Source organism: Neolamprologus multifasciatus, chromosome 9 (assembly GCF_963576455.1).
Source record: "Neolamprologus multifasciatus chromosome 9, fNeoMul1.2, whole genome shotgun sequence".
NCBI classification, from domain to species: Eukaryota; Metazoa; Chordata; class Actinopteri; order Cichliformes; family Cichlidae; genus Neolamprologus; species Neolamprologus multifasciatus.
The window spans coordinates 2424938-2430937 of record NC_140447.1 but is presented as its reverse complement, the minus strand read 5'-3'; positions in this window follow the sequence as shown (position 1 = coordinate 2430937).

Below are 6000 nucleotides of genomic sequence, written 5' to 3'. Positions count from 1 at the left end.
TGTACTTTGCACTGGGCAGAGGGGGGAGGGGCGTTAGTTACACTGGCAGTAGCACAGGAACAGAGCCAGAGAGAAAGAGAAAGAGAGCGAGGGACAACAACATCACATTAGAAAGGTATAGTAATCATCCACTATTTTCAGTTGCAGATGATAAAGGATTCAGAAATCATGCAGGCCCATATGACAGAGAATGTGCATCTTCTTTTTGTTTTAATATTTTAATTTATATTTAATTGTGTTGTGGTTTGCAGTGTTTTGTGTTGTTTCACATTAAAATTGTTTAAAAGGAAAAAGATGAAAATTTAAATAGTTAAACGTTTAAAATGTAAATAGTTGTTCTTTGTATTATATGATTTATTTATTACATTTTATGTGGAGTTAATAAATAAAGTATATTTATGGTGGCCCTTAGAGACAAAGCACGTACATACTCCAAAACACGTAAAAACTCCAAAACGCGTAAAAACTCAGACGCACTTACAAACCCTGAAGCATGTGCAAACTCCAAAACACGTAAAAACTCAGAAGCACGTACAAACTCCAAAACACGTAAAAACTAAGAAGCACGTACAAACTCAGAATCACGTACAAAAGACAACAGAAGTGCTCCAGGATGCTAGGGCGCAGTGTTGGGCTTTTGTTACCTAGTGGCTACACAAGCCAGGAAGTATCAACAACCGGATTTGGTGTGTGGTAATAACAGGTAAATGAATTTTTAAAAAAATTATTTGAATAAATATGAGTGCTTGTCTATAAATACACAAACAATACGCACATGCTTTCAATTGTGTAATTTAAGTGATCTGGGTAGCTCTGTTTTGGAAGTTCAGTTAACGCTAGAAATGTGTTTTAGAGTTTGTACGTGCTTTTTGGAGTTTGTATATGCTTTAGAGTTTGTACGTGCTTTGTCTCTAGGGGCCATATATAAACATATATAAATAAAACCACTTTTTTTTACATTAGTAATTCCTTTTCTGCATAATTTTATATTATTGTTAATGATTAAATAATTAAAGCAACAAAACAACCTGAAGAGCCGGTTCGGAGCCGAAAGAGCCGGATCTCTAAAAAGAGCCGGAAATCCCATCACTACTGCAGAGTGCACACGGCTCCCCACTTACTCCCACCCCTCTACCCGAGACTACTTCAGGGTTCACTGGAGCTGTAGTACATATCAATACCATATCAAAAATAATGACATAAACCTCAAAATACAAATAAAAAGGTTGTGCATTTAACTGACACACATCACATACTTTACAGGCATTTGTATACATTCTTGAACACATTAAACATTTGCAATTAACTATCAATATTAATGAACAAATTTAAATAATGAGCTACTTATATAGCCAGGGCTACAGTTGTTTAAAGGTATTAGATTTAGACACTCTCATTGGTTTCTAATCTGAAAATGCGGCTGAACCTGCACCTGGTTTGCTTGCCCAGTCGATTGAATCGGACATGATCAGAGCTGCTGTCTACTCTCCATTATTGTCAAAGTTTTTGTTTTTTTCGTGGTACAAATTTCATTCATGTCTATTATTAGTTTTGACAAGCAAGCAGTGCTGGCCTTGCTTGTCCTGACGAAACATCACTGCCATACATACAATGTCTACAATGCTAGCATCACATTTCCCATACTCACTTGGGAAATCTCCATTAGCAAGCTAACGCGGATCGCCCAGTGCGAGGGGCTGTACGGCGTCAACGTGTTAGTGCTGTTAGCTCGTTAGCACAGTTAGCTCGTTAACGTGTTAGAGCCATGCAGCCCCTCCATGCAAGACACTCCTTTTCTACAGTGGAGTATTTAGATTCTCTTTCCTGAAGCTTCCTGCTGAGGCAAACAACTGAACGCCTTTCTCCCTCCACCTCCTGCTGCAGTTCTGCTCCTATGCCGCACTCCAGAGGCATCTGTCTACAGTGTGGAAGGCTGAGTGAAATCTGGCTATGTAGAGCAGAATCATTCGTGATGGCTGACCTAAGGTCTTTTGTCCACTTGACCTGATTTGGTGCCAACGCTTTTGTCAAGTCAGTGACAGGTGCTGTCCTCTCTGCAAAGTGGAAGATGAATTTACTGTACCATCCCACTAAGCCTATAAATGCCCACACCATCCTCTTTGTTGTAGGTACTGGATATGCTTCACTTCAGGCTTCACCTGTCCGTGTCCAATCACATATCCAAGGTACTCCACCTGTGCGATCTTACACTTGTGAGGATTGATAGTAAAACCAGCAGATTTGACCAGCTTCAGAACGTGTCGCAGGTGAGCCACATGCTCCTCCCAGGTCTGGCGAAATATCATTACATCATCTAAGTATGCTGCAGTGAAGTCTGACACATCCATCAAGACCTGATCCATCAGCTGCTGAAACGTTGCTGGTGCCCCCTGGAGACCAACAGGCATCACCCTCACCTGAAACAGCCCAAACGGGGTTTTGAAGGCTGTTAGTTCCTTTGCCTCTGGAGCTAAGGCCACCTGCCAGAAACCCTTGCTTAGGTCAAGAGTGGTGTACTGTATGGTGTATGTACTTACTTCTCCCCAGCCTTTCCAAAAGTTCATCAATACAAGGCATCAGATAGGGATCAAACTTTGAGACAGAGTTGAGATATCTCAAGTCAATGCAGAACCTCAGTGTTCCATCCTTTTTAGGGACCACACCATTCACTCGTCAATTTCCTTATTCAGCTGTGGCACCAGGCGTTCAGGAATTCTGTAGAATTTCCTGCGGGGCGGAGCATTGTCCCTCAATTGGATTCGTGTTGTACTAGTTTTGTAAAACCAAGTTTTTCTGGAACAAATTTGGATCCAGAAGACCTCTTAGATCATCCTGTTGGGAAGGCTTGAGATGGGTCAGTGACACTAAATGTTTCACCGATTTGCTTGTGGGAAAAAATTGTTTTCCCTCTTCTTGTTCTTCCTTAACCACCTGAACAAGACATTGTTGTTTTACCTGCTGCGTAGGCTGCATTGACAGCTGCTGCTGCTGGAATTCTTTTAACAGGTTAATATGGAAAACCTGATGTTTCTTCCTCCTGTAAGGCATGTACAGCCCATAGTTGACATTGCTGAGGCATTTTTTAAATTTGTATGGTCCTCACCACCCCTGCTAGTAGTTTGCTGTCCGTTGTAGGAAGCAACAGTGACACCTGCTGTCCTGGTTGGAAAGTCCTTTCCCTGGCTTTCTTTTCATACCAGGTTTTCTGCTCGTTTTGAGCCACTTTCATGTTTTGCTGTGCCAGTATTTTCATTTGTTTTTGTCTCTCTATCACTTTCAGCACGTAAGCCACCACATTCTCTCCATCAGGCTTTGGATTCGCTCATTGTTCTTTTAGCAGGTCAAGTGGACCTGCTAAAAGTGGACCTGGCGGCCATAAAACAGTTTTATATGGTGAAAATCCTGTGGAGGCCTGTGGCACTTCACAATAGTCAAACAACAAGTAAGGCAGCCACTGGTCCCAGTCTAAGCCAGTTTCTGTTACAATTTTGCGCAGCACGTATTTTAGTGACTGGTTAAAACACTCCACCAGTCCTTCTGACTGGGGGTGGTAAAGGGTGGTTTTAATACTCTTTATGCCAAGTAGTTTATATACCTGCTGTAGAAGTTTAGACTGGAAATTTGTGCCACAGTCTGTGAAGACCTCTTTAGCTATACCTACCCTAGAAAACAACTGCAGCAGACAATTAGCAACATGTCTAGTTTTCACTGATCTTTGGGGAAAACGTCAGGATAACGAGTAGCATAATCACAAATGACCAAGATGTAACGATTACCTGACAAACTTCAAGGGGCCCCACCTACATTCATTCCTATTCTTTTGAAATGTGCATCTATGACAGGCAATGGCTGAAGATGGAAGTGGGCCACTCCTTCACTTAGGGTGAGTTGACATATCTGACAAGACTTACAAAACTGCTGTACCTCAGTATACATGCCAGGCCACACAAAGCAACAAGCCAGTCTAAGTAGAGATTTCTGAAAACCAAGATGGCCTGCCCAAGGTGCAGAATGACCAAGATCCATGACTTTGTGTCATGCCCTCTGAAGTGAAGAGATATCTGGTGGGATATCAAGTTCCAGACGGTGTTTGGGACTCTGGTCTACAACGTCTAACCTAGATGAACCCATAAATGTATCCCTTCGTCTTTGTGCCCAGCCAAAGTTTTTCAATGGGTCAATTGCACTCAATTGAGCTCTTGTGGTAATCAAACTAGGGATTGCACTTTCTGGCTGTGCCTACAGAATAATTTCTTGATTCTGTAAGTTTTGCTTCATGTCCAGGAACTTCAGTAGAAACCAAATCTAGCAGTGTAGGTATATCTAAGCCCAACATGACAGCGTGTGGTAGCCTGGGTGCTAACGCCACCGGCAAAAGAAATGTCTGTCTACAATCAAATACACCTCAGCCAACTTGATGCATGCTCGATCATCCAGGTAAGTAGATTCCAAAAAGTTGATTCTCTTTATCTGGATGTAGTGTTTTCAGTGGGAGAAACATTTCGTCACTCATCCAAGTGACTTCTTCAGTCTCAGCTGAATAATGACTGAAACCAGCAGCACTGAATGAACAAAGGGCTGCGAGGTCAGTTCCTTGCTAATTTCAGTCATTATGCAAATGTACTCTTTATAAGACCGGGGAAACCTGCAGTCAGCTGAGACTGAAGAAGTCACTTGGATGAGTGACGAAACGTTTCTCCCACTGAAAACATCCAGATGAACAGAATCAACGTTTTGGGCCACCTCAGCCATGGGATAATCCTTCTCCTCACCATGTGCGCAGCTTATTTTAGTCCTGTGCCACTCCCGAGGTCTCTTGGTACTAGACTTTTCACTGACTGAAAAGCTCCCTGTATCTAAGCACTAGTACAGGTACTGTTCTTACTGCTTCATGATCAGGACCTGGAAAAGTGGGTCTGGGGGCTGAACACAAAAGGGATGGCTTACTTTGTGTTGTTGCTGGGCAGTAGTGATGTGTCGGTCGCGAACGAAATGGCTCTTAGAGCTGACTCTTTAAAGTGAACGACGCAAACCGGATCTTTATTGGGAGCCGTGGTTTTTTTGTTTCTCTCTCTCTCGCACCCCTCCAATAGCCAAGCCCTCCTGTTCTCTGATTGGATAGTTAAATTGTGATTGACATGACATTGGCCACTTGAGTGCAGAGTTTCACACGTATTTTTTGGCACACACAAGTCTTTTTTACGCACACACAAATTCTTTTTACACATACTAATCCTGATTTTAGAAATATGATTGCTGATTGGGTGATGCATGGGGAGAACTGTATCACTGCATCATACACCAGAAAACACTGTGTGGCAAAGTCCTAAAAATGGAGCATGTAATGAGCACCATAACGCAGACCGTAAATTTGAGCCGAGCTAAATGTTTAAATCAACGTCAAAGTCTTTTATGCGGGAAATAGATTCAGAGTTTGCCAACATTCCTTATCATACAGAGGTCTGCTGGCTGCTCTTATAGGAGTCACATATGCACCAGTGCAACTTGCCTCACTGTCCCTGTTGCCAAGTAATGTTGAACCAAGTCGGCACAACAGTGTTCCCAAATGTGCCTTTTGCTGATAAACTGAGCGCACTGCGCACCAAACTTAAATGAACTTGTTGTCAAAAAAAGATGGAAAGCATCCAGCTCTGACAAAATGGCAAAAAGCAAAGAAAACTGAACATTTTGATTTGTTGTTACTTTAACTTTTGCAGAAAGCAGAAATGTTATTTATATTTTTGGGATTTTTTTTGCATCATGTTCATATTTTGAATTTGTATCATTTTGACAAGAGATATTTTATGAAGACCAAAATATTTTAAGTTTATTAAATTTTTTTATAAAATGGCATAATAGCAACAACATCTTGAATTATTTTAGCATTTACTTTAAAGCACAATTTTCATTTATTTCTTCTGGGGTTTTGGCAGCATGTTCATATTTCTAACTTGCATAATTTTGACAGGATATATTTTTATGGAGAGCAAAATATTTAAA